The sequence below is a fragment of the Pimephales promelas genome, chromosome 3 (assembly GCF_988280905.1).
Source record: "Pimephales promelas chromosome 3, fPimPro1.hap1.1, whole genome shotgun sequence".
Lineage (NCBI taxonomy): Eukaryota > Metazoa > Chordata > Actinopteri > Cypriniformes > Leuciscidae > Pimephales > Pimephales promelas.
In genome coordinates this window covers 30,734,978-30,740,977 of record NC_142771.1, presented here as the reverse complement: position 1 = coordinate 30,740,977, position 6,000 = coordinate 30,734,978, and positions in this window count along the sequence as shown.

Below are 6,000 nucleotides of genomic sequence, written 5' to 3'. Positions count from 1 at the left end.
TCAGTCTGAATAACTCACTTGGTTTATGATAAAAGAGAACAGGATACCCTAAAAGTACCCTTTGTACCCTAAAAGCCTAATTAACACTCAAGAAATTGTCATTTGGAACATATAATTAAGAAAAGAAAAAAAATTGTTGCTCATTCAGAAATTCTACAGGTCCAAGACAAAGCGTGAAAGTTTCCAGTGCTGCTAACAGACTGACAGCATCTTTTGTTAATCTTTTAAAGCAGCCAACAAAAAAAAAAATGTGTTAAAACAAGTATAAAAAACCAGGCAGAGGGTTCAACCTTCCCCCGGCCTCCTCTGTTCTTTTTTAGGATCAGCACCCTTTTTTCCTCTGGTATGGGGAACACTTTGACAGGCTTCTTGTCAGACTCCCCGGACAATCTGTGCAATGAAAAGCAGGACTAAACCACACAATGCGAAAGTTCCGCTTGTTTCCCAGAATCATGCCAGTCTCCCCCCTCTCTGGTGGATAACAAAAAAGGGAAGAAAAAAAGTTTCTTTTCTTCCATCCTCTCTTTCATTCTCAAAAAAAGGCTCCCCCATCTGCCCTCAATACCACATCCCGGATCCTTCCCCGTTTGAAGACATTACCGCTGAATTCCAATTAAATGAAATCTCCCATCAAGCGCAACCCGCTTCCCCACAAGAATGCCCAGTGATCCTGCAGCAACCCTGCAACTTCTTCCAACTATCCCACCATGGTAGCTGGAGCAGAATGATGGAGAATCTCAGAGGAATGGATATGATTACCAATATGCTAGTTATAGTCACTTAAATGTGTGCAGCACAAAAGAGAGGTGTATGGCATTTCAATGCATGTGGCAAACATCCTTGCTAAATGAGACTGGATGCTCCCTGTCTGAATATCCCCTTTTCCCGCCTGCCAAAACACAAACTCTCAAGGCTTGACGCAACTGTTTGATTTGGGATTTGAATGTTTGCTTAGGGTAAACAAAGCAATTTCAGCATGTTAGATGTATTTGAGGACAGTGTTGTCTTATCTGGCCATTCAGTTTAAACAGTTCCCTTGATGCAAACTGACTCGCTTTGATCTCAATACCCACAAGAACAAACAAGATACTCCGGGTAATGAGAGCGGTCTGTTGGAGTGGTAAAATGGCATCATGTTGATAAAGGCACATCCTTTCTTCATCCGTTCCATATTTTTTTTTTTTTTTATCTCTGTCTGTTCTGTTCTTTTCCCTCCAACCATTGGACAAATTCTTTGAAGATGGAGGTTAAATTCACAACAGCTGTATGTGAGGATAACGGCTATAAGGCGTCCCACTGTATCCTACAGTGGTTATATCCAAGGATGCAGTGGGATGGTTAGTGGTTGTCTGTCAGTCTACAGACACATAATGGAGCATTTATCTATTTTGGAGGGTAAATTTCTTCCTTTTGGCCAAATATTGAATACAATAGATGACATATAGTCATCTCTTTCCCCAACTAAAGGAGAATGGCTCTTTAAGATGGTGGTCATGACTTTTGACATATTTAATGGGGAACTGTGAAATGTTCGATTGAATAATGCAAGCAGTGTTGTAGTCGAGACCAGCTCACTCGAGTCCGAGTCGAGACCTAGACCATAGAGGGTCGAGTCCGAGTCGAGACCGAAATTTTAAGTTGATTAAACTGGAAAAAGTGAGTTAATACAATGAAGGAGATTAATTTAATCATCAGAAACTCAAAATAATAAGTTATCTCAACTAAATAAATTATTATAAAGTTTATTTGACAAAAGAAAATATGTTGTGATAACAAATCTTGAAAGTATTTTTTACAGTTTAGAGGGTCAAGTCCAAGTCGAGACCAAGACCAAAGACAGTCGGGTCCGAGTCGAGACCAGAGAGGTTGGATAACCTAAGGTTCGGTCTTAAAGATATCTTCAAGAATATGTAAAATATTTGGTGGTAACAATAAAATTGGCACCGTACTCAAACAGTAAACCAAATATACCATGAAATCATGTACACTGTAATGGTAAAAAGGCCACAAAGTGGTGTAAATGTAATTTTATTGTAATTAGGCTATGACTTACAATTATTACAATCAGCAAGTGCTCTTTCACATAACATTACTGCGCGCAAATTCTGTGTGGCTCATATGCAAACGGAGGATGATAAGGCAGACATTTTCAATACATAGTTGAGCTAGAGGCTCCACATCACATCTGACCTGGATCCTGCTGCATTTGCGTGCCGCAAACGTTATAGTCTCAATTCATGCATATTTGCGCACAAGAAAGTCAGCAATCATTGGACATTTCAATCAAACAACAATTTAAAGAAGTATTAACATACACTAATAATCATGACATATTTTGAAAAGGACTCGATTCGACTCGAGTGGGAATAAGTCCGAGTCCTAATATGTTCAAGTACGAGTCAAAATGCACACGAGTCCATGACAAGACGGAGACCATTAAAATATGGTCTCAAGACCGAGTCCGAGACACAACACTGAATGCAAGCACCAAGTGTGAAACTATCCTTGGAGCTTGCTTCAGTGTCTCACTGTCTTGTTTCTTTCCTTCTGTTTTTCCAGGTTAAATTCTCCTTGGATGAAATGGGATTCCAGACAGTGATGGCCCTGGATATCATTCTTGTAAGTACACAATGATACAATGAAACTATATTCATCCCATCTGGGTAAAATCTATTTCAGTTGATGGAAAAAAGTATCTATGTACTCTAGCCAGATGAGGGGAAAACATTCTCTCTATTTATTTGTCTTTTTTGGGGCTATAAATCCTGTGGAGCATATCCTCTACGGTTGCATCCAGAGCAGGGAAACATAATGCAGCTTCTGAGGGGCCGCGGAGTCCCCTGGCTCTCACTTCTGGTGTGACCTGTAATCCTATCAATGCTAGCACAGCCATGCTGGGAGAATAAACAGAGCTATTGGCTTCTGCCACGGCCCTTTTTATACACCATGTCCTTCTCTCTCACAGCGCATTTATTTCAGCCTTGGAATACATATTCCTGAATGAGAAAATGCACTCGGATGACTTGGGTTTGCACCTCTGTTTTTTCTGCAACTTTAACAAATAAACATGGTCTGTTTTCCCAGGGCTCATCCAAGCCTTTGATTCACCCGTCATTCTTGCCAGATCCTACGATCCTTTAGAGGAGACTTAATTTTGTTATTCTGAGAATTGCAGATTGTTGGACTGTCATTTATTGCAGATGTTGGACGCCAGGGTCTGTATCACAGTGCCAGCTGTTACTTGTGCTTTGTTTCCACCATGTCAAATGGATTATAGGAAATTCAGCAATGGATTAAATGGCCTTTCTGTAGCAGTGGGGGGTCAGCTTGCACCCCTGGCTAGTCCGGGCTTGTCCTCAACCACAAATGCTTAATGTATCAAAATTACATAACACATGTAGTGCTCCCAGAACTCTTCTGAGTGATATTAAATATTTAAATGACACGAATCACCATTCATAATCACAAGGAAAACTTTAATTAAGTGTTCATTCGTCCTAATAATTTACTGTATAACCATTTGGAAATGCAATTAAAAACCTATTTTTTTGAGAAGTATTGGAACCATATATGTGATTTACAGACAAGAAGCAGAAGCAATCTCCCAACCCTTTTGACAGTAACATTTTGTGGCTAATTACAGTTTGGGGAAGAAGTGGGAGGTGTAATGATGGGAAAGGAGCCGCTTGGCCCTCTTTGTATAGTACTGGAACAGTGAAGTTAGGACAAGGACGCTCCTGTTTGTGGGAGAATCAGGCTCTGGATCACTCAGCCTCTTTGAAAGAGTTCCCTTCAACCTATACCCTTCTCTTTTGTGGCCTGCCACTACCTTGCTGAGCGAGACAATGAACCAACCATTGAAAACTGAGACATGTTTCTGTGCTGCCCGGAGCCCATTAAGCTCTAAAGCACAACTGTAGGTCTCTCTCATCAGGCCTCTATTCTCATTCTAATAGCTCGCTGCATGCCCAATAGGCCTGTCACTAGAAGCACCCATCACATTCCAGCCACATATACGAGTGGGTTTTTTGTAAGTTGGGTTTCCCAACCTTTGGGTTCTGAGAACGCTGCCAGTTTTTATGATGTAACCACAAGTCCTTTTGTAAATGGGTTCATTGATCTCATTCCACCCATGACTCTTCCAAACTGATCTATGCAATGATGCTGATGTCAGAATGACCACATTTTTAACTATATCTTATATGTTTTGATTTCCCCCCTAAATACTTGGTATTCTATACAGTTGTATTGCAGCAAGTAGCTTCAAATGGCCTGAGGTATCAGCCACTGAGATGTTGAACAGTTTCCTTTGTTTTCATTGAAAACAATGGGATATTGCAGCTGTGGGGTGACTGCTGTTGAGGTGAATTACCTTTTCCCCAGCCCATTTTGGTTATTCGAATGCTAAATGGCATTTGGGAATGCTGAGAGGGCTCCTCTAGTATCAAGAGGTCTCATTATGTGGATCTCCAGGTGCTTTCAATGGTAATTAATGGAGAGATAAGCCACAGTTGATATTCAAATGTAAACCTGGATGAATGGTGCTCAGGAGAACCATGGTGTACTTGTGTTGTTTAGTTGGCATCATAAAGTGTGTTTGCATGCACTGTAAATTATTGGATTTCAGACAGACTGGAACAGCAATTCTTCTTTTTTGTTATGTCACATAAAATTTTTAAACTTACATGACTGGATTTTAAAACACTGAGTATCATACATTTGTTGGATTTGTAAATGGTTTCAGATGAAAACTCAGTGTCATAAACTAAAGACTAAGGATCAATGAAACTCACAAACTGTTGTTAGGAAACTGAAAACAATATGTGTTCTAAAATATGTTCAAAATATCAAACAAGTCAGATATCCTCCAACAGGATAGATTCATATCACATCTGAAACAAAAAAAAATCTAAGTCTATACCCATCTTACATTATTTGACATTCTGTGAAATCTATCAACTCCGACTGGCCAAAATCAGACATTCCAAACCAGCATTGGCTCCTTCTGACTGCAAATCTTTGAAGTCTAATGTATTTCAGAAATCAGAATCAGAATAACAGACCTAGATTATACACAAAAATACAAAAGCTGTCCCTTGGACAGTACCCTTTAAAAGCTTCAAAGCCTCTTTTGGTACTAATATGTACACTTTTGGTCTCAATATGTACCTTTGATGTACTATATGCACTCTTTAGGTACAGCCTCCAGTGATAGCTTTTGTACCCTTTTTTTCTATGATTGTATGATTTTAGCTCTGTTTCATTCAACAAGTATTGGTCTACAATTGGCCTCTGCGTTATGCGCTGATGTGCAACGTTTATTTAATCTTCCTTATATTGGGTTATTGCTATTTCGTCAATCGTCATATATATATATATATATATATATATATATATATATATATATATATATATATCTGCAGAGACAGATGAAGACTGACTAACGGAAACGATTCTGAAGAGAAAACGCAAAAGTGGCGTTGCGTTATCACTTTTTATTCTGCGTTTAGACGAGCGCTTTGGGTGGATAATCCGCATATGGTGATGCAAAAGTGTGTGAAATTCAATGTAGTATGCACTCCAGGCGGCTAGGTGGCAATGTGTAGCACAGCCACACAACAACACCAAGTCCGCGCGCCTGCATACAACCTTCACTGTCAAGCAGACTTTTGCGTTTGCACCCTTTATACGAGAATGAAGCGTGGAGCATTTTTAAGATTTCCACTCTGTAGGGTGTTTTCACTTTTTTTTTTTGCATTTTTAAGCCCCAAAAACGCAGTCGCCGTGTAAACGAAAGGCACATCCGATTAAATATTTTTACGTTTTCACCCACGAGCATTCTTGTGTAAATGGGGCCTTAGGCCCCATCCACACTACTGCGTTTTCGTTTAAAAACGGAGAATTAAAACGAACACGATCTCCGTCCACACCAGCGTTTTATCTGCGTATTACAATTGATCTCAGTCCACATTAAAACGACTGAAAAAGCGGATCACGTGA